This window comes from Salvelinus fontinalis, unplaced genomic scaffold (genome assembly GCF_029448725.1).
Source record: "Salvelinus fontinalis isolate EN_2023a unplaced genomic scaffold, ASM2944872v1 scaffold_0316, whole genome shotgun sequence".
Classification (NCBI taxonomy): Eukaryota; Metazoa; Chordata; class Actinopteri; order Salmoniformes; family Salmonidae; genus Salvelinus; species Salvelinus fontinalis.
The window spans coordinates 23,400-45,042 of record NW_026600525.1 but is presented as its reverse complement, the minus strand read 5'-3'; the positions used below and the strand labels follow the sequence as shown (position 1 = coordinate 45,042).

Genomic DNA, 21,643 nt, shown 5'->3' with positions numbered 1-21,643 from the left:
ACTCACTTTGCAAACAGCCATCCGCTTGGACTTTCGAGCAGGCTTGCCACCCTGCATTGCTGATGTGTCAGGCATAGCTGGTGTTACAGAAGACTATGGATTTGAATCCTAGCTATACCTTCACTCTGACCTTTTATCTCAATGACATACCTATTACCAATGAAACGTCCTCCTAATTGGTTTGAAGCAATGCTCCTTTTCTCAACAAGAAATAGACAGGCAGAGGTTTCAAGAAAAATACTTGCATCTGCTGAGGCTCAAACTCACAACCGTGACATCAATTTACTGCATACTGCTGTATAAGTACAACACGCTAACCGAATGCACCACAGGATCCATTAACAACATTCTCACTGATCAGCATATTTTGCTCAAACAGAGCTGTACGATATTCAGACCAAGTAATTATCACTGTTGAGGTGCCTGGCTAGCTCAGTCGGTAGAGCATGAGACTCTTAATCTCAGGGTCGTGGGTTCGAGCCCCACGTTGGGTGAATCTTTTCGCTTCCGAAGCACGAACTCACTTTGCAAACAGCCATCCGCTTGGACTTTCGAGCAGGCTTGCCACCCTGCATTGCTGACGTGTCAGGCATAGCTGGTGTTACAGAAGACTATGGATTTGAATCCTAGCTATACCTTCACTCTGACCTTCTATCTCAATGACATACCTATTACCAATGAAACGTCCTCCTAAATGGTTTGAAGCAATGCTCCTTTTCTCAACAAGAAATAGACAGGCAGAGGGTTCAAGAAAAATACTTGCATCTGCTGAGGCTCAAACTCACAACCGTGACATCAATTTACTGCATACTGCTGTATAAGTACAACACGCTAACCGAATGCACCACAGGATCCATTAACAACATTCTCACTGATCACCATATTTTGCTCAAACAGAGCTATACGATATTCAGACCAAGTAATTATCACTGTTGAAGTGCCTGGCTAGCTCAGTCGGTAAAGCATGATACTCTTATTCTCAGGGTCGTGGGTTCGAGCCCCACGTTAGGCGAATCTTTTCTCTTCCGAAGCACGAACTCACTTTGCAAACAGCCATCCGCTTGGACTTTCGAGCAGGCTTGCCACCCTGCATTGCTGATGTGTCAGGCATAGCTGGTGTTACAGAAGACTATGGATTTGAATCCTAGCTATACCTTCACTCTGACCTTTTATCTCAATGACATACCTATTACCAATGAAACGTCCTCCTAAATGGTTTGAAGCAATGCTCCTTTTCTCAACAAGAAATAGACAGGCAGAGGTTTCAAGAAAAATACTTGCATCTGCTGAGGCTCAAACTCACAACCGTGACATCAATTTACTGCATACTGCTGTATAAGTACAACACGCTAACCGAATGCACCACAGGATCCATTAACAACATTCTCACTGATCAGCATATTTTGCTCAAACAGAGCTGTACGATATTCAGACCAAGTAATTATCACTGTTGAGGTGCCTGGCTAGCTCAGTCGGTAGAGCATGAGACTCTTAATCTCAGGGTCGTGGGTTCGAGCCCCACGTTGGGTGAATCTTTTCGCTTCCGAAGCACGAACTCACTTTGCAAACAGCCATCCGCTTGGACATTCGAGCAGGCTTGCCACCCTGCATTGCTGTCTTGTCAGGCATAGCTGGTTTTACAGAACACTATGGATTTGAATCCTAGCTATACCTTCACTCTGACCTTTTATCTCAATGACATACCTATTACCAATGAAACGTCCTCCTAAATGGTTTGAAGCAATGCTCCTTTTCTCGACAAGAAATAGACAGGCAGAAGGTTCAAGAAAAATACTTGCATCTGCTGAGGCTCAAACTCATAACCGTGACATCAATTTACTGCATACTGCTGTATAAGTACAACACGCTAACCGAATGCACCACAGGATCCATTAACAACACTTTCACTGATCAACATATTTTGCTCAAACAGAGCTGTACGATATTCAGACCAAGTAATTACTACTGTTAAGTTGCCTGGCTAGCTCAGTCGGTAGAGCATGAGACTCTTAATCTCAGGGTCGTGGGTTCCAGCCCCACGTTAGGCGAATCTTTTCTCTTCCGAAGCACGAACTCACTTTGCAAACAGCCATCCGCTTGGACTTTCGAGCAGGCTTGCCACCCTGCATTGCTGATGTGTCAGGCATAGCTGGTGTTACAGAAGACTATGGATTTGAATCCTAGCTATACCTTCACTCTGACCTTTTATCTCAATGACATACCTATTACCAATGAAACGTCCTCCTAAATGGTTTGAAGCAATGCTCCTTTTCTCAACAAGAAATAGACAGGCAGAGGTTTCAAGAAAAATACTTGCATCTGCTGAGGCTCAAACTCACAACCGTGACATCAATTTACTGCATACTGCTGTATAAGTACAACACGCTAACCGAATGCACCACAGGATCCATTAACAACATTCTCACTGATCAGCATATTTTGCTCAAACAGAGCTGTACGATATTCAGACCAAGTAATTATCACTGTTGAGGTGCCTGGCTAGCTCAGTCGGTAGAGCATGAGACTCTTAATCTCAGGGTCGTGGGTTCGAGCCCCACGTTGGGTGAATCTTTTCGCTTCCGAAGCACGAACTCACTTTGCAAACAGCCATCCGCTTGGACATTCGAGCAGGCTTGCCACCCTGCATTGCTGTCTTGTCAGGCATAGCTGGTTTTACAGAACACTATGGATTTGAATCCTAGCTATACCTTCACTCTGACCTTTTATCTCAATGACATACCTATTACCAATGAAACGTCCTCCTAAATGGTTTGAAGCAATGCTCCTTTTCTCGACAAGAAATAGACAGGCAGAAGGTTCAAGAAAAATACTTGCATCTGCTGAGGCTCAAACTCATAACCGTGACATCAATTTACTGCATACTGCTGTATAAGTACAACACGCTAACCGAATGCACCACAGGATCCATTAACAACATTCTCACTGATCACCATATTTTGCTCAAACAGAGCTATACGATATTCAGACCAAGTAATTATCACTGTTGAAGTGCCTGGCTAGCTCAGTCGGTAAAGCATGATACTCTTATTCTCAGGGTCGTGGGTTCGAGCCCCACGTTAGGCGAATCTTTTCTCTTCCGAAGCACGAACTCACTTTGCAAACAGCCATCCGCTTGGACTTTCGAGCAGGCTTGCCACCCTGCATTGCTGATGTGTCAGGCATAGCTGGTGTTACAGAAGACTATGGATTTGAATCCTAGCTATACCTTCACTCTGACCTTTTATCTCAATGACATACCTATTACCAATGAAACGTCCTCCTAAATGGTTTGAAGCAATGCTCCTTTTCTCAACAAGAAATAGACAGGCAGAGGTTTCAAGAAAAATACTTGCATCTGCTGAGGCTCAAACTCACAACCGTGACATCAATTTACTGCATACTGCTGTATAAGTACAACACGCTAACCGAATGCACCACAGGATCCATTAACAACATTCTCACTGATCAGCATATTTTGCTCAAACAGAGCTGTACGATATTCAGACCAAGTAATTATCACTGTTGAGGTGCCTGGCTAGCTCAGTCGGTAGAGCATGAGACTCTTAATCTCAGGGTCGTGGGTTCGAGCCCCACGTTGGGTGAATCTTTTCGCTTCCGAAGCACGAACTCACTTTGCAAACAGCCATCCGCTTGGACATTCGAGCAGGCTTGCCACCCTGCATTGCTGTCTTGTCAGGCATAGCTGGTTTTACAGAACACTATGGATTTGAATCCTAGCTATACCTTCACTCTGACCTTTTATCTCAATGACATACCTATTACCAATGAAACGTCCTCCTAAATGGTTTGAAGCAATGCTCCTTTTCTCGACAAGAAATAGACAGGCAGAAGGTTCAAGAAAAATACTTGCATCTGCTGAGGCTCAAACTCATAACCGTGACATCAATTTACTGCATACTGCTGTATAAGTACAACACGCTAACCGAATGCACCACAGGATCCATTAACAACACTTTCACTGATCACCATATTTTGCTCAAACAGAGCTGTACGATATTCAGACCAAGTAATTATTAATGTTGATATGCCTAGCTAGCTCAGTCGGTAGAGCATGAGACTCTTAATCTCAAGGTCGTGGGTTCGAGCCCCACGTTGGGTGACACTTTTCTCTTCCGAAGCACGAACTCACTTTGCAAACAGCCATCCGCTTGGACTTTCGAGCAGGCTTGCCACCCTGCATTGCTGACGTGTCAGGCATAGCTGGTGTTACAGAAGACTATGGATTTGAATCCTAGCTATACCTTCACTCTGACCTTTTATCTCAATGACATGCCTATTACCAATGAAACGTCCTCCTAAATGGTTTGAAGCAATGCTCCTTTTCTCGACAAGAAATAGAAAAGATGAGGGTTCAAGAAAAATACTTGCATCTGCTGAGGCTCAAACTCACAACCGTGACATCAATTTACTGCATACTGCTGTATAAGTACAACACGCTAACCGAATGCACCACAGGATCCATTAACAACACTTTCACTGATCACCATATTTTGCTCAAACAGAGATGTACGATATTCAGACCAAGTAATTATTACTTTTGAGGTGCCTGGCTAGCTCAGTCGGTAGAGCATGAGACTCTTAATCTCAGGGTCGTGGGTTCGAGCCCCACGTTGGGCGAATCTTTTCTCTTCCGAAGCACGAACTCAATTTGCAAACAGCCATCCGCTTGGACTTTCGAGCAGGCTTGCCACCCTGCATTGCTGACGTGTCAGGCATAGCTGGTGTTACAGAAGACTATGGATTTGAATCCTAGCTATACCTTCACTCTGACCTTTTATCTCAATGACATACCTATTACCAATGAAACGTCCTCCTAAATGGTTTGAATCAATGCTCCTTTTCTCGACAAGAAATAGACAGGCAGAAGGTTCAAGAAAAATACTTGCATCTGCTGAGGCTCAAACTCATAACCGTGACATCAATTTACTGCATACTGCTGTATAAGTACAACACGCTAACCGAATGCACCACAGGATCCATTAACAACACTTTCACTGATCACCATATTTTGCTCAAACAGAGCTGTACGATATTCAGACCAAGTAATTATTAATGTTGATATGCCTAGCTAGCTCAGTCGGTAGAGCATGAGACTCTTAATCTCAAGGTCGTGGGTTCGAGCCCCACGTTGGGTGACACTTTTCTCTTCCGAAGCACGAACTCACTTTGCAAACAGCCATCCGCTTGGGACTTTCGAGCAGGCTTGCCACCCTGCATTGCTGACGTGTCAGGCATAGCTGGTGTTACAGAAGACTATGGATTTGAATCCTAGCTATACCTTCACTCTGACCTTTTATCTCAATGACATACCTATTACCAATGAAACGTCCTCCTAAATGGTTTGAAGCAATGCTCCTTTTCTCGACAAGAAATAGACAGGCAGAGGGTTCAAGAAAAATACTTGCATCTGCTGAGGCTCAAACTCACAAACTTGACATCAATTTACTGCATACTGCTGTATAAGTACAACACGCTAACCGAATGCACCACAGGATCCATTAACAACATTCTCACTGATCACCATATTTTGCTCAAACAGAGCTGTACGATATTCAGACCAAGTAATTATCACTGTTGACGTGCCTGGCTAGCTCAGTCGGTAGAGCATGAGACTCTTAATCTCAGGGTCGTGGGTTCGAGCCCCACGTTGGGCGAAGCTTTTCTCTTCTGAAGCACGAACTCACTTTGCAAACAGCCATCCGCTTGGACTTTCGAGCAGGCTTGCCACCCTGCATTGCTGACGTGTCAGGCATAGCTGGTTTTACAGAACACTATGGATTTGAATCCTAGCTATACCTTCACTCTGACCTTTTATCTCAATGACATACCTATTACCAATGAAACGTCCTCCTAAATGGTTTGAAGCAATGCTCCTTTTCTCGACAAGAAATAGACAGGCAGAAGGTTCAAGAAAAATACTTGCATCTGCTGAGGCTCAAACTCATAACCGTGACATCAATTTACTGCATACTGCTGTATAAGTACAACACGCTAACCGAATGCACCACAGGATCCATTAACAACACTTTCACTGATCACCATATTTTGCTCAAACAGAGCTGTACGATATTCAGACCAAGTAATTACTACTGTTAAGTTGCCTGGCTAGCTCAGTCGGTAGAGCATGAGACTCTTAATCTCAGGGTCGTGGGTTCCAGCCCCACGTTAGGCGAAACTTTTCTCTTCCGAAGCACGAACTCACTTTGCAAACAGCCATCCGCTTGGACTTTCGAGCAGGCTTGCCACCCTGCATTGCTGATGTGTCAGGCATAGCTGGTGTTACAGAAGACTATGGATTTGAATCCTAGCTATACCTTCACTCTGACCTTTTATCTCAATGACATACCTATTACCAATGAAACGTCCTCCTAAATGGTTTGAAGCAATGCTCCTTTTCTCAACAAGAAATAGACAGGCAGAGGTTTCAAGAAAAATACTTGCATCTGCTGAGGCTCAAACTCACAACCGTGACATCAATTTACTGCATACTGCTGTATAAGTACAACACGCTAACCGAATGCACCACAGGATCCATTAACAACATTCTCACTGATCAGCATATTTTGCTCAAACAGAGCTGTACGATATTCAGACCAAGTAATTATCACTGTTGAGGTGCCTGGCTAGCTCAGTCGGTAGAGCATGAGACTCTTAATCTCAGGGTCGTGGGTTCGAGCCCCACGTTGGGTGAATCTTTTCGCTTCCGAAGCACGAACTCACTTTGCAAACAGCCATCCGCTTGGACTTTCGAGCAGGCTTGCCACCCTGCATTGCTGACGTGTCAGGCATAGCTGGTGTTACAGAAGACTATGGATTTGAATCCTAGCTATACCTTCACTCTGACCTTCTATCTCAATGACATACCTATTACCAATGAAACGTCCTCCTAAATGGTTTGAAGCAATGCTCCTTTTCTCAACAAGAAATAGACAGGCAGAGGGTTCAAGAAAAATACTTGCATCTGCTGAGGCTCAAACTCACAACCGTGACATCAATTTACTGCATACTGCTGTATAAGTACAACACGCTAACCGAATGCACCACAGGATCCATTAACAACATTCTCACTGATCACCATATTTTGCTCAAACAGAGCTATACGATATTCAGACCAAGTAATTATCACTGTTGAAGTGCCTGGCTAGCTCAGTCGGTAAAGCATGATACTCTTATTCTCAGGGTCGTGGGTTCGAGCCCCACGTTAGGCGAATCTTTTCTCTTCCGAAGCACGAACTCACTTTGCAAACAGCCATCCGCTTGGACTTTCGAGCAGGCTTGCCACCCTGCATTGCTGATGTGTCAGGCATAGCTGGTGTTACAGAAGACTATGGATTTGAATCCTAGCTATACCTTCACTCTGACCTTTTATCTCAATGACATACCTATTACCAATGAAACGTCCTCCTAAATGGTTTGAAGCAATGCTCCTTTTCTCAACAAGAAATAGACAGGCAGAGGTTTCAAGAAAAATACTTGCATCTGCTGAGGCTCAAACTCACAACCGTGACATCAATTTACTGCATACTGCTGTATAAGTACAACACGCTAACCGAATGCACCACAGGATCCATTAACAACATTCTCACTGATCAGCATATTTTGCTCAAACAGAGCTGTACGATATTCAGACCAAGTAATTATCACTGTTGAGGTGCCTGGCTAGCTCAGTCGGTAGAGCATGAGACTCTTAATCTCAGGGTCGTGGGTTCGAGCCCCACGTTGGGTGAATCTTTTCGCTTCCGAAGCACGAACTCACTTTGCAAACAGCCATCCGCTTGGACATTCGAGCAGGCTTGCCACCCTGCATTGCTGTCTTGTCAGGCATAGCTGGTTTTACAGAACACTATGGATTTGAATCCTAGCTATACCTTCACTCTGACCTTTTATCTCAATGACATAACTATTACCAATGAAACGTCCTCCTAAATGGTTTGAAGCAATGCTCCTTTTCTCGACAAGAAATAGACAGGCAGAAGGTTCAAGAAAAATACTTGCATCTGCTGAGGCTCAAACTCATAACCGTGACATCAATTTACTGCATACTGCTGTATAAGTACAACACGCTAACCGAATGCACCACAGGATCCATTAACAACACTTTCACTGATCAACATATTTTGCTCAAACAGAGCTGTACGATATTCAGACCAAGTAATTACTACTGTTAAGTTGCCTGGCTAGCTCAGTCGGTAGAGCATGAGACTCTTAATCTCAGGGTCGTGGGTTCCAGCCCCACGTTAGGCGAATCTTTTCTCTTCCGAAGCACGAACTCACTTTGCAAACAGCCATCCGCTTGGACTTTCGAGCAGGCTTGCCACCCTGCATTGCTGATGTGTCAGGCATAGCTGGTGTTACAGAAGACTATGGATTTGAATCCTAGCTATACCTTCACTCTGACCTTTTATCTCAATGACATACCTATTACCAATGAAACGTCCTCCTAAATGGTTTGAAGCAATGCTCCTTTTCTCAACAAGAAATAGACAGGCAGAGGTTTCAAGAAAAATACTTGCATCTGCTGAGGCTCAAACTCACAACCGTGACATCAATTTACTGCATACTGCTGTATAAGTACAACACGCTAACCGAATGCACCACAGGATCCATTAACAACATTCTCACTGATCAGCATATTTTGCTCAAACAGAGCTGTACGATATTCAGACCAAGTAATTATCACTGTTGAGGTGCCTGGCTAGCTCAGTCGGTAGAGCATGAGACTCTTAATCTCAGGGTCGTGGGTTCGAGCCCCACGTTGGGTGAATCTTTTCGCTTCCGAAGCACGAACTCACTTTGCAAACAGCCATCCGCTTGGACATTCGAGCAGGCTTGCCACCCTGCATTGCTGTCTTGTCAGGCATAGCTGGTTTTACAGAACACTATGGATTTGAATCCTAGCTATACCTTCACTCTGACCTTTTATCTCAATGACATACCTATTACCAATGAAACGTCCTCCTAAATGGTTTGAAGCAATGCTCCTTTTCTCGACAAGAAATAGACAGGCAGAAGGTTCAAGAAAAATACTTGCATCTGCTGAGGCTCAAACTCATAACCGTGACATCAATTTACTGCATACTGCTGTATAAGTACAACACGCTAACCGAATGCACCACAGGATCCATTAACAACACTTTCACTGATCACCATATTTTGCTCAAACAGAGCTGTACGATATTCAGACCAAGTAATTACTACTGTTAAGTTGCCTGGCTAGCTCAGTCGGTAGAGCATGAGACTCTTAATCTCAGGGTCGTGGGTTCCAGCCCCACGTTGGGCGAATCTTTTCTCTTCCGAAGCACGAACTCAATTTGCAAACAGCCATCCGCTTGGACTTTCGAGCAGGCTTGCCACCCTGCATTGCTGACGTGTCAGGCATAGCTGGTGTTACAGAAGACTATGGATTTGAATCCTAGCTATACCTTCACTCTGACCTTTTATCTCAATGACATACCTATTACCAATGAAACGTCCTCCTAAATGGTTTGAAGCAATGCTCCTTTTCTCGACAAGAAATAGACAGGCAGAAGGTTCAAGAAAAATACTTGCATCTGCTGAGGCTCAAACTCATAACCGTGACATCAATTTACTGCATACTGCTGTATAAGTACAACACGCTAACCGAATGCACCACAGGATCCATTAACAACACTTTCACTGATCACCATATTTTGCTCAAACAGAGCTGTACGATATTCAGACCAAGTAATTATTAATGTTGATATGCCTAGCTAGCTCAGTCGGTAGAGCATGAGACTCTTAATCTCAAGGTCGTGGGTTCGAGCCCCACATTGGGTGACACTTTTCTCTTCCGAAGCACGAACTCACTTTGCAAACAGCCATCCGCTTGGACTTTCGAGCAGGCTTGCCACCCTGCATTGCTGATGTGTCAGGCATAGCTGGTGTTACAGAAGACTATGGATTTGAATCCTAGCTATACCTTCACTCTGACCTTTTATCTCAATGACATACCTATTACCAATGAAACGTCCTCCTAAATGGTTTGAAGCAATGCTCCTTTTCTCAACAAGAAATAGACAGGCAGAGGGTTCAAGAAAAATACTTGCATCTGCTGAGGCTCAAACTCACAACCGTGACATCAATTTACTGCATACTGCTGTATAAGTACAACACGCTAACCGAATGCACCACAGGATCCATTAACAACATTCTCACTGATCAGCATATTTTGCTCAAACAGAGCTGTACGATATTCAGACCAAGTAATTATCAGTGTTGAGGTGCCTGGCTAGCTCAGTCGGTAGAGCATGAGACTCTTAATCTCAGGGTCGTGGGTTCGAGCCCCACGTTGGGTGAATCTTTTCGCTTCCGAAGCACGAACTCACTTTGCAAACAGCCATCCGCTTGGACATTCGAGCAGGCTTGCCACCCTGCATTGCTGTCTTGTCAGGCATAGCTGGTTTTACAGAACACTATGGATTTGAATCCTAGCTATGCCTTCACTCTGACCTTTTATCTCAATGACATACCTATTACCAATGAAACGTCCTCCTAAATGGTTTGAAGCAATGCTCCTTTTCTCGACAAGAAATAGACAGGCAGAAGGTTCAAGAAAAATACTTGCATCTGCTGAGGCTCAAACTCATAACCGTGACATCAATTTACTGCATACTGCTGTATAAGTACAACACGCTAACCGAATGCACCACAGGATCCATTAACAACACTTTCACTGATCACCATATTTTGCTCAAACAGAGCTGTACGATATTCAGACCAAGTAATTACTACTGTAAAGTTGCCTGGCTAGCTCAGTCGGTAGAGCATGAGACTCTTAATCTCAGGGTCGTGGGTTCGAGCCCCACGTTGGGCGAATCTTTTCTCTTCCGAAGCACGAACTCACTTTGCAAACAGCCATCCGCTTTGACTTTCGAGCAGGCTTGCCACCCTGCATTGCTGACTTGTCAGGCATAGCTGATGTCACAGAAGACTATGGATTTGAATCCTAGCTATACCTTCACTCTGACCTTTTATCTCAATGACATACCTATTACCAATGAAACGTCCTCCTAAATGGTTTGAAGCAATGCTCCTTTTCTCGACAAGAAATAGACAGGCAGAGGGTTCAAGAAAAAGACTTGCATCTGCTGAGGCTCAAACTCACAACCGTGACATCAATTTACTGCATACTGCTGTATAAGTACAACACGCTAACCGAATGCACCACAGGATCCATTAACAACACTCTCACTGATCACCATATTTTGCTCAAACAGAGCTGTATGATATTCAGACCAAGTAATTTTTACTGTTGAGGTGCCTGGCTAGCTCAGTCGGTAGAGCGTGAGACTCTTAATCTCAGGGTCATGGGTTTGAGCCCCACATTGGGTGAATCTTTTCTCTTCCGAAGCACGAACTCACTTTGCAAACAGCCATCTGCTTGGACTTTCGAGCAGGCTTGCCACCCTGCATTGCTGACTTGTCAGGCATAGCTGGTTTTAGAGAAGACTATGGATTTGAATCCTAGCTATACCTTCACTCTGACCTTTTATCTCAATGACATACCTATTACCAATGAAACGTCCTCCTGAATGGTTTGAAGCAATGCTCCTTTTCTCGACAAGAAATAGACAGGCAGAAGGTTCAAGAAAAATACTTGCATCTGCTGAGGCTCAAACTCACAACCGTGACATCAATTTACTGCATACTGCTGTATAAGTACAACACGCTAACCGAATGCACCACAGGATCCATTAACGACATTCTCACTGATCACCATATTTTGCTCAAACAGAGCTGTACGATATTCAGACCAAGTAATTATCACTGTTGACTTGCCTGGCTAGCTCAGTCGGTAGAGCATGAGACTCTTAATCTCAGGATCGTGGGTTCGAGCCCCACGTTGGGCGAATCTTTTCTCTTCCGAAGCACGAACTCACTTTGCAAACAGCCATCCGCTTGGACATTCGAGCAGGCTTGCCACCCTGCATTGCTGACTTGTCAGGCATAGCTGTTTTTACAGAAGACTATGGATTTGAATCCTAGCTATACCTTCACTCTGACCTTTTATCTCAATGACATACCTATTACCAATGAAACGTCCTCCTAAATGGTTTGAAGCAAGGCTCCTTTTCTCGACAAGAAATAGACAGGCAGAGGGTTCAAGAAAAATACTTGCATCTGCTGAGGCTCAAACTCACAACCGTGACATCAATTTACTGCATACTGCTGTATAAGTACAACACGCTAACCGAATGCACCACAGGATCCATTAACAACACTTTCACTGATCACCATATTTTGCTCAAACAGAGCTGTACGATATTCAGACCAAGTAATTATTACTGTTGAGGTGCCTGGCTAGCTCAGTCGGTAGAGCATGAGACTCTTAATCTCAGGGTCGTGGGTTCGAGCCCCACGTTGGGCGAATCTTTTCTCTTCCGAAGCACGAACTCACTTTGCAAACAGCCTTCCGCTTGGACTTTCGAGCAGGCTTGCCACCCTGCATTGCTGACTTGTCAGGCATAGCTGGTTTTACAGAAGACTATGGATTTGAATCCTAGCTATACCTTCACTCTGACCTTTTATCTCAATGACATACCTATTACCAATGAAACGTCCTCCTAAATGGTTTGAAGCAATGCTCCTTTTCTCGACAAGAAATAGACAGGCAGAAGGTTCAAGAAAAATACTTGCATCTGCTGAGGCTCAATCTCATAACCGTGACATCAATTTACTGCATACTGCTGTATAAGTACAACACGCTAACCGAATGCACCACAGGATCCATTAACAACACTCTCACTGATCACCATATTTTGCTCAAACAGAGCTGTATGATATTCAGACCAAGTAATTATTAATGTTGAGGTGCCTGGCTTGCTCAGTCGGTAGAGCGTGAGACTCTTAATCGCAGGGTCGTGGGTTCGAGCCCCACGTTGGGTGAATCTTTTCTCTTCCGAAGCACGAACCCACTTTGCAAACAGCCATCCGCTTGGACTTTCGAGCAGGCTTGCCACCCTGCATCGCTGACGTGTCGGGCATAGCTGGTGTGACAGAAGACTATGGATTTGAATCCTAGCTATACCTTCACTCTGACCTTTTATCTCAATGACATACCTATTACCAATGAAACGTCCTCCTAAATGGTTTGAAGCAATGCTCCTTTTCTCGACAAGAAATAGACAGGCAGAAGGTTCAAGAAAAATACTTGCATCTGCTGAGGCTCAAACTCATAACCGTGACATCAATTTACTGCATACTGCTGTATAAGTACAACACGCTAACCGAATGCACCACAGGATCCATTAACAACACTCTCACTGATCACCATATTTTGCTCAAACAGAGCTGTACGATATTCAGACCAAGTAATTATCACTGTTGACGTGCCTGGCTAGCTCAGTCGGTAGAGCATGAGACTCTTAATCTCAGGATCGTGGATTCGAGCCCCACGTTGGGCGAATCTTTTCTCTTCCGAAGCACGAACTCACTTTGCAAACAGCCATCCGCTTGGACTTTCGAGCAGGCTTGCCACCCTGCATTGCTGACTTGTCAGGCATAGCTGGTTTTACAGAAGACTATGGATTTGAATCCTAGCTATACCTTCACTCTGACCTTTTATCTCAATGACATACCTATTACCAATGAAACGTCCTCCTGAATGGTTTGAAGCAATGCTCCTTTTCTCGACAAGAAATAGACAGGCAGAAGGTTCAAGAAAAATACTTGCATCTGCTGAGGCTCAAACTCACAACCGTGACATCAATTTACTGCATACTGCTGTATAAGTACAACACGCTAACCGAATGCACCACAGGATCCATTAACGACATTCTCACTGATCACCATATTTTGCTCAAACAGAGCTGTACGATATTCAGACCAAGTAATTATCACTGTTGACTTGCCTGGCTAGCTCAGTCGGTAGAGCATGAGACTCTTAATCTCAGGATCGTGGGTTCGAGCCCCACGTTGGGCGAATCTTTTCTCTTCCGAAGCACGAACTCACTTTGCAAACAGCCATCCGCTTGGACATTCGAGCAGGCTTGCCACCCTGCATTGCTGACTTGTCAGGCATAGCTGTTTTTACAGAAGACTATGGATTTGAATCCTAGCTATACCTTCACTCTGACCTTTTATCTCAATGACATACCTATTACCAATGAAACGTCCTCCTAAATGGTTTGAAGCAAGGCTCCTTTTCTCGACAAGAAATAGACAGGCAGAGGGTTCAAGAAAAATACTTGCATCTGCTGAGGCTCAAACTCACAACCGTGACATCAATTTACTGCATACTGCTGTATAAGTACAACACGCTAACCGAATGCACCACAGGATCCATTAACAACACTTTCACTGATCACCATATTTTGCTCAAACAGAGCTGTACGATATTCAGACCAAGTAATTATTACTGTTGAGGTGCCTGGCTAGCTCAGTCGGTAGAGCATGAGACTCTTAATCTCAGGGTCGTGGGTTCGAGCCCCACGTTGGGCGAATCTTTTCTCTTCCGAAGCACGAACTCACTTTGCAAACAGCCTTCCGCTTGGACTTTCGAGCAGGCTTGCCACCCTGCATTGCTGACTTGTCAGGCATAGCTGGTTTTACAGAAGACTATGGATTTGAATCCTAGCTATACCTTCACTCTGACCTTTTATCTCAATGACATACCTATTACCAATGAAACGTCCTCCTAAATGGTTTGAAGCAATGCTCCTTTTCTCGACAAGAAATAGACAGGCAGAAGGTTCAAGAAAAATACTTGCATCTGCTGAGGCTCAAACTCATAACCGTGACATCAATTTACTGCATACTGCTGTATAAGTACAACACGCTAACCGAATGCACCACAGGATCCATTAACAACACTTTCACTGATCACCATATTTTGCTCAAACAGAGCTGTACGATATTCAGACCAAGTAATTATTACTGTTGAGGTGCCTGGCTAGCTCAGTCGGTAGAGCGTGAGACTCTTAATCTCAGGGTCATGGGTTTGAGCTCCACATTGGGTGAATCTTTTCTCTTCCGAAGCACGAACTCACTTTGCAAACAGCCATCCGCTTGGACTTTCGAGCAGGCTTGCCACCCTGCATTGCTGACTTGTCAGGCATAGCTGGTTTTACAGAAGACTATGGATTTGAATCCTAGCTATACCTTCACTCTGACCTTTTATCTCAATGACATACCTATTACCAATGAAACGTCCTCCTAAATGGTTTGAAGCAATGCTCCTTTTCTCGACAAGAAATAGACAGGCAGAAGGTTCAAGAAAAATACTTGCATCTGCTGAGGCTCAATCTCATAACCGTGACATCAATTTACTGCATACTGCTGTATAAGTACAACACGCTAACCGAATGCACCACAGGATCCATTAACAACACTCTCACTGATCACCATATTTTGCTCAAACAGAGCTGTATGATATTCAGACCAAGTAATTATTAATGTTGAGGTGCCTGGCTTGCTCAGTCGGTAGAGAGTGAGACTCTTAATCTCAGGGTCGTGGGTTCGAGCCCCACGTTGGGTGAATCTTTTCTCTTCCGAAGCACGAACCCACTTTGCAAACAGCCATCCGCTTGGACTTTCGAGCAGGCTTGCCACCCTGCATCGCTGACGTGTCGGGCATAGCTGGTGTGACAGAAGACTATGGATTTGAATCCTAGCTATACCTTCACTCTGACCTTTTATCTCAATGACATACCTATTACCAATGAAACGTCCTCCTAAATGGTTTGAAGCAATGCTCCTTTTCTCGACAAGAAATAGACAGGCAGAAGGTTCAAGAAAAATACTTGCATCTGCTGAGGCTCAAACTCATAACCGTGACATCAATTTACTGCATACTGCTGTATAAGTACAACACGCTAACCGAATGCACCACAGGATCCATTAACAACACTCTCACTGATCACCATATTTTGCTCAAACAGAGCTGTACGATATTCAGACCAAGTAATTATCACTGTTGACGTGCCTGGCTAGCTCAGTCGGTAGAGCATGAGACTCTTAATCTCAGGATCGTGGATTCGAGCCCCACGTTGGGCGAATCTTTTCTCTTCCGAAGCACGAACTCACTTTGCAAACAGCCATCCGCTTGGACTTTCGAGCAGGCTTGCCACCCTGCATTGCTGACTTGTCAGGCATAGCTGGTTTTACAGAAGACTATGGATTTGAATCCTAGCTATACCTTCACTCTGACCTTTTATCTCAATGACATACCTATTACCAATGAAACGTCCTCCTGAATGGTTTGAAGCAATGCTCCTTTTCTCGACAAGAAATAGACAGGCAGAAGGTTCAAGAAAAATACTTGCATCTGCTGAGGCTCAATCTCATAACCGTGACATCAATTTACTGCATACTGCTGTATAAGTACAACACGCTAACCGAATGCACCACAGGATCCATTAACAACACTCTCACTGATCACCATATTTTGCTCAAACAGAGCTGTATGATATTCAGACCAAGTAATTATTAATGTTGAGGTGCCTGGCTTGCTCAGTCGGTAGAGAGTGAGACTCTTAATCTCAGGGTCGTGGGTTCGAGCCCCACGTTGGGTGAATCTTTTCTCTTCCGAAGCACGAACCCACTTTGCAAACAGCCATCCGCTTGGACTTTCGAGCAGGCTTGCCACCCTGCATCGCTGACGTGTCGGGCATAGCTGGTGTGACAGAAGACTATGGATTTGAATCCTAGCTATACCTTCACTCTGACCTTTTATCTCAATGACATACCTATTACCAATGAAACGTCCTCCTAAATGGTTTGAAGCAATGCTCCTTTTCTCGACAAGAAATAGACAGGCAGAAGGTTCAAGAAAAATACTTGCATCTGCTGAGGCTCAAACTCATAACCGTGACATCAATTTACTGCATACTGCTGTATAAGTACAACACGCTAACCGAATGCACCACAGGATCCATTAACAACACTCTCACTGATCACCATATTTTGCTCAAACAGAGCTGTACGATATTCAGACCAAGTAATTATCACTGTTGACGTGCCTGGCTAGCTCAGTCGGTAGAGCATGAGACTCTTAATCTCAGGATCGTGGATTCGAGCCCCACGTTGGGCGAATCTTTTCTCTTCCGAAGCACGAACTCACTTTGCAAACAGCCATCCGCTTGGACTTTCGAGCAGGCTTGCCACCCTGCATTGCTGACTTGTCAGGCATAGCTGGTTTTACAGAAGACTATGGATTTGAATCCTAGCTATACCTTCACTCTGACCTTTTATCTCAATGACATACCTATTACCAATGAAACGTCCTCCTGAATGGTTTGAAGCAATGCTCCTTTTCTCGACAAGAAATAGACAGGCAGAAGGTTCAAGAAAAATACTTGCATCTGCTGAGGCTCAAACTCACAACCGTGACATCAATTTACTGCATACTGCTGTATAAGTACAACACGCTAACCGAATGCACCACAGGATCCATTAACGACATTCTCACTGATCACCATATTTTGCTCAAACAGAGCTGTACGATATTCAGACCAAGTAATTATCACTGTTGACGTGCCTGGCTAGCTCAGTCGGTAGAGCATGAGACTCTTAATCTCAGGATCGTGGGTTCGAGCCCCACGTTGGGCGAATCTTTTCTCTTCCGAAGCACGAACTCACTTTGCAAACAGCCATCCGCTTGGACATTCGAGCAGGCTTGCCACCCTGCATTGCTGACTTGTCAGGCATAGCTGGTTTTACAGAAGACTATGGATTTGAATCCTAGCTATACCTTCACTCTGACCTTTTATCTCAATGACATACCTATTACCAATGAAACGTCCTCCTAAATGGTTTGAAGCAATGCTCCTTTTCTCGACAAGAAATAGACAGGCAGAAGGTTCAAGAAAAATACTTGCATCTGCTGAGGCTCAAACTCATAACCGTGACATCAATTTACTGCATACTGCTGTATAAGTACAACACGCTAACCGAATGCACCACAGGATCCATTAACAACACTTTCACTGATCACCATATTTTGCTCAAACAGAGCTGTACGATATTCAGACCAAGTTATTAATAAAGTTGAAGTTCCTGGCTAGCTCAGTCGGTAGAGCATGAAACTCTTAATCTCAGGGTCGTGGGTTTGAGCCCCACGTTGGGCGAATCTTTTCTCTTCCGAAGCACGAACTCACTTTGCAAACAGCCATCCGCTTGGACTTTCGAGCAGGCTTGCCACCCTGCATTGCTGACGTGTCAGGCATAGCTGGTGTTACAGAAGACTATGGATTTGAATCCTAGCTATACCTTCACTCTGACCTTTTATCTCAATGACATGCCTATTACCAATGAAACGTCCTCCTAAATGGTTTGAAGCAATGCTCCTTTTCTCGACAAGAAATAGAAAAGATGAGGGTTCAAGAAAAATACTTGCATCTGCTGAGGCTCAAACTCACAACCGTGACATCAATTTACTGCATACTGCTGTATAAGTACAACACGCTAACCGAATGCACCACAGGATCCATTAACAACACTTTCACTGATCACCATATTTTGCTCAAACAGAGATGTACGATATTCAGACCAAGTAATTATTACTTTTGAGGTGCCTGGCTAGCTCAGTCGGTAGAGCATGAGACTCTTAATCTCAGGGTCGTGGGTTCGAGCCCCACGTTGGGCGAATCTTTTCTCTTCCGAAGCACGAACTCAATTTGCAAACAGCCATCCGCTTGGACTTTCGAGCAGGCTTGCCACCCTGCATTGCTGACGTGTCAGGCATAGCTGGTGTTACAGAAGACTATGGATTTGAATCCTAGCTATACCTTCACTCTGACCTTTTATCTCAATGACATACCTATTACCAATGAAACGTCCTCCTAAATGGTTTGAAGCAATGCTCCTTTTCTCGACAAGAAATAGACAGGCAGAAGGTTCAAGAAAAATACTTGCATCTGCTGAGGCTCAAACTCATAACCGTGACATCAATTTACTGCATACTGCTGTATAAGTACAACACGCTAACCGAATGCACCACAGGATCCATTAACAACACTTTCACTGATCACCATATTTTGCTCAAACAGAGCTGTACGATATTCAGACCAAGTAATTATTAATGTTGATATGCCTAGCTAGCTCAGTCGGTAGAGCATGAGACTCTTAATCTCAAGGTCGTGGGTTCGAGCCCCACGTTGGGTGACACTTTTCTCTTCCGAAGCACGAACTCACTTTGCAAACAGCCATCCGCTTGGACTTTCGAGCAGGCTTGCCACCCTGCATTGCTGACGTGTCAGGCATAGCTGGTGTTACAGAAGACTATGGATTTGAATCCTAGCTGTACCTTCACTCTGACCTTTTATCTCAATGACATACCTATTACCAATGAAACGTCCTCCTAAATGGTTTGAAGCAATGCTCCTTTTCTCGACAAGAAATAGACAGGCAGAGGGTTCAAGAAAAATACTTGCATCTGCTGAGGCTCAAACTCACAACCTTGACATCAATTTACTGCATACTGCTGTATAAGTACAACACGCTAACCGAATGCACCACAGGATCCATTAACAACATTCTCACTGATCACCATATTTTGCTCAAACAACGCTGTACGATATTCAGACCAAGTAATTATCACTGTTGACGTGCCTGGCTAGCTCAGTCGGTAGAGCATGAGACTCTTAATCTCAGGGTCGTGGGTTCGAGCCCCACGTTGGGCGAAGCTTTTCTCTTCCGATGCACGAACTCACTTTGCAAACAGCCATCCGCTTGGACTTTCGAGCAGGCTTGCCACCCTGCATTGCTGACGTGTCAGGCATAGCTGGTGTTACAGAAGACTATGGATTTGAATCCTAGCTATACCTTCACTCTGACCTTCTATCTCAATGACATACCTATTACCAATGAAACGTCCTCCTAAATGGTTTGAAGCAATGCTCCTTTTCTCAACAAGAAATAGACAGGCAGAGGGTTCAAGAAAAATACTTGCATCTGCTGAGGCTCAAACTCACAACCGTGACATCAATTTACTGCATACTGCTGTATAAGTACAACACGCTAACCGAATGCACCACAGGATCCATTAACAACATTCTCACTGATCACCATATTTTGCTCAAACAGAGCTATACGATATTCAGACCAAGTAATTATCACTGTTGAAGTGCCTGGCTAGCTCAGTCGGTAAAGCATGATACTCTTATTCTCAGGGTCGTGGGTTCGAGCCCCACGTTAGGCGAATCTTTTCTCTTCCGAAGCACGAACTCACTTTGCAAACAGCCATCCGCTTGGACTTTCGAGCAGGCTTGCCACCCTGCATTGCTGATGTGTCAGGCATAGCTGGTGTTACAGAAGACTATGGATTTGAATCCTAGCTATACCTTCACTCTGACCTTTTATCTCAATGACATACCTATTACCAATGAAACGTCCTCCTAAATGGTTTGAAGCAATGCTCCTTTTCTCAACAAGAAATAGACAGGCAGAGGTTTCAAGAAAAATACTTGCATCTGCTGAGGCTCAAACTCACAACCGTGACATCAATTTACTGCATACTGCTGTATAAGTACAACACGCTAACCGAATGCACCACAGGATCCATTAACAACATTCTCACTGATCAGCATATTTTGCTCAAACAGAGCTGTACGATATTCAGACCAAGTAATTATCACTGTTGAGGTGCCTGGCTAGCTCAGTCGGTAGAGCATGAGACTCTTAATCTCAGGGTCGTGGGTTCGAGCCCCACGTTGGGCGAAGCTTTTCTCTTCCGAAGCACGAACTCACTTTGCAAACAGCCATCCGCTTGGACTTTCGAGCAGGCTTGCCACCCTGCATTGCTGACGTGTCAGGCATAGCTGGTGTTACAGAAGACTATGGATTTGAATCCTAGCTATACCTTCACTCTGACCTTCTATCTCAATGACATACCTATTACCAATGAAACGTCCTCCTAAATGGTTTGAAGCAATGCTCCTTTTCTCAACAAGAAATAGACAGGCAGAGGGTTCAAGAAAAATACTTGCATCTGCTGAGGCTCAAACTCACAACCGTGACATCAATTTACTGCATACTGCTGTATAAGTACAACACGCTAACCGAATGCACCACAGGATCCATTAACAACATTCTCACTGATCACCATATTTTGCTCAAACAGAGCTATACGATATTCAGACCAAGTAATTATCACTGTTGAAGTGCCTGGCTAGCTCAGTCGGTAAAGCATGATACTCTTATTCTCAGGGTCGTGGGTTCGAGCCCCACGTTAGGCGAATCTTTTCTCTTCCGAAGCACGAACTCACTTTGCAAACAGCCATCCGCTTGGACTTTCGAGCAGGCTTGCCACCCTGCATTGCTGATGTGTCAGGCATAGCTGGTGTTACAGAAGACTATGGATTTGAATCCTAGCTATACCTTCACTCTGACCTTTTATCTCAATGACATACCTATTACCAATGAAACGTCCTCCTAAATGGTTTGAAGCAATGCTCCTTTTCTCAACAAGAAATAGACAGGCAGAGGTTTCAAGAAAAATACTTGCATCTGCTGAGGCTCAAACTCACAACCGTGACATCAATTTACTGCATACTGCTGTATAAGTACAACACGCTAACCGAATGCACCACAGGATCCATTAACAACATTCTCACTGATCAGCATATTTTGCTCAAACAGAGCTGTACGATATTCAGACCAAGTA

General features: G+C 44.2%; 22 non-coding genes across 22 annotated transcripts; all 22 read left to right on the top strand.

Annotated features, from left to right (window-relative positions):
* The first annotated feature begins 421 nt into the window (after nucleotides 1-421).
* On the top strand, nucleotides 422-494 carry trnak-cuu (transfer RNA lysine (anticodon CUU)). Its single transcript has one exon. It is a non-coding gene; the product is annotated as a tRNA-Lys (tRNA).
* A 963-nt stretch (nucleotides 495-1,457) lies between these two features.
* On the top strand, nucleotides 1,458-1,530 carry trnak-cuu (transfer RNA lysine (anticodon CUU)). The gene has a single exon. It is a non-coding gene; the product is annotated as a tRNA-Lys (tRNA).
* A 963-nt stretch (nucleotides 1,531-2,493) lies between these two features.
* On the top strand, nucleotides 2,494-2,566 carry trnak-cuu (transfer RNA lysine (anticodon CUU)). Its single transcript has one exon. It is a non-coding gene; the product is annotated as a tRNA-Lys (tRNA).
* Nucleotides 2,567-3,529: 963 nt separating this feature from the next.
* trnak-cuu (transfer RNA lysine (anticodon CUU)) lies at nucleotides 3,530-3,602 on the top strand. Its single transcript has one exon. It is a non-coding gene; the product is annotated as a tRNA-Lys (tRNA).
* A 445-nt stretch (nucleotides 3,603-4,047) lies between these two features.
* trnak-cuu (transfer RNA lysine (anticodon CUU)) lies at nucleotides 4,048-4,120 on the top strand. The gene has a single exon. It is a non-coding gene; the product is annotated as a tRNA-Lys (tRNA).
* A 445-nt stretch (nucleotides 4,121-4,565) lies between these two features.
* trnak-cuu (transfer RNA lysine (anticodon CUU)) lies at nucleotides 4,566-4,638 on the top strand. The gene has a single exon. It is a non-coding gene; the product is annotated as a tRNA-Lys (tRNA).
* Nucleotides 4,639-5,083: 445 nt separating this feature from the next.
* trnak-cuu (transfer RNA lysine (anticodon CUU)) lies at nucleotides 5,084-5,156 on the top strand. Its single transcript has one exon. It is a non-coding gene; the product is annotated as a tRNA-Lys (tRNA).
* Nucleotides 5,157-5,602: 446 nt separating this feature from the next.
* On the top strand, nucleotides 5,603-5,675 carry trnak-cuu (transfer RNA lysine (anticodon CUU)). Its single transcript has one exon. It is a non-coding gene; the product is annotated as a tRNA-Lys (tRNA).
* Nucleotides 5,676-6,638: 963 nt separating this feature from the next.
* On the top strand, nucleotides 6,639-6,711 carry trnak-cuu (transfer RNA lysine (anticodon CUU)). Its single transcript has one exon. It is a non-coding gene; the product is annotated as a tRNA-Lys (tRNA).
* A 963-nt stretch (nucleotides 6,712-7,674) lies between these two features.
* trnak-cuu (transfer RNA lysine (anticodon CUU)) lies at nucleotides 7,675-7,747 on the top strand. The gene has a single exon. It is a non-coding gene; the product is annotated as a tRNA-Lys (tRNA).
* Nucleotides 7,748-8,710: 963 nt separating this feature from the next.
* trnak-cuu (transfer RNA lysine (anticodon CUU)) lies at nucleotides 8,711-8,783 on the top strand. Its single transcript has one exon. It is a non-coding gene; the product is annotated as a tRNA-Lys (tRNA).
* A 1,481-nt stretch (nucleotides 8,784-10,264) lies between these two features.
* trnak-cuu (transfer RNA lysine (anticodon CUU)) lies at nucleotides 10,265-10,337 on the top strand. The gene has a single exon. It is a non-coding gene; the product is annotated as a tRNA-Lys (tRNA).
* Nucleotides 10,338-10,782: 445 nt separating this feature from the next.
* Nucleotides 10,783-10,855, top strand: trnak-cuu (transfer RNA lysine (anticodon CUU)). The gene has a single exon. It is a non-coding gene; the product is annotated as a tRNA-Lys (tRNA).
* Nucleotides 10,856-11,818: 963 nt separating this feature from the next.
* trnak-cuu (transfer RNA lysine (anticodon CUU)) lies at nucleotides 11,819-11,891 on the top strand. Its single transcript has one exon. It is a non-coding gene; the product is annotated as a tRNA-Lys (tRNA).
* Nucleotides 11,892-12,336: 445 nt separating this feature from the next.
* trnak-cuu (transfer RNA lysine (anticodon CUU)) lies at nucleotides 12,337-12,409 on the top strand. The gene has a single exon. It is a non-coding gene; the product is annotated as a tRNA-Lys (tRNA).
* A 1,481-nt stretch (nucleotides 12,410-13,890) lies between these two features.
* trnak-cuu (transfer RNA lysine (anticodon CUU)) lies at nucleotides 13,891-13,963 on the top strand. Its single transcript has one exon. It is a non-coding gene; the product is annotated as a tRNA-Lys (tRNA).
* A 445-nt stretch (nucleotides 13,964-14,408) lies between these two features.
* trnak-cuu (transfer RNA lysine (anticodon CUU)) lies at nucleotides 14,409-14,481 on the top strand. Its single transcript has one exon. It is a non-coding gene; the product is annotated as a tRNA-Lys (tRNA).
* Nucleotides 14,482-17,516: 3,035 nt separating this feature from the next.
* On the top strand, nucleotides 17,517-17,589 carry trnak-cuu (transfer RNA lysine (anticodon CUU)). Its single transcript has one exon. It is a non-coding gene; the product is annotated as a tRNA-Lys (tRNA).
* Nucleotides 17,590-18,552: 963 nt separating this feature from the next.
* Nucleotides 18,553-18,625, top strand: trnak-cuu (transfer RNA lysine (anticodon CUU)). The gene has a single exon. It is a non-coding gene; the product is annotated as a tRNA-Lys (tRNA).
* A 445-nt stretch (nucleotides 18,626-19,070) lies between these two features.
* Nucleotides 19,071-19,143, top strand: trnak-cuu (transfer RNA lysine (anticodon CUU)). The gene has a single exon. It is a non-coding gene; the product is annotated as a tRNA-Lys (tRNA).
* A 445-nt stretch (nucleotides 19,144-19,588) lies between these two features.
* Nucleotides 19,589-19,661, top strand: trnak-cuu (transfer RNA lysine (anticodon CUU)). Its single transcript has one exon. It is a non-coding gene; the product is annotated as a tRNA-Lys (tRNA).
* A 963-nt stretch (nucleotides 19,662-20,624) lies between these two features.
* On the top strand, nucleotides 20,625-20,697 carry trnak-cuu (transfer RNA lysine (anticodon CUU)). Its single transcript has one exon. It is a non-coding gene; the product is annotated as a tRNA-Lys (tRNA).
* The last annotated feature ends 946 nt before the right edge of the window (nucleotides 20,698-21,643 follow it).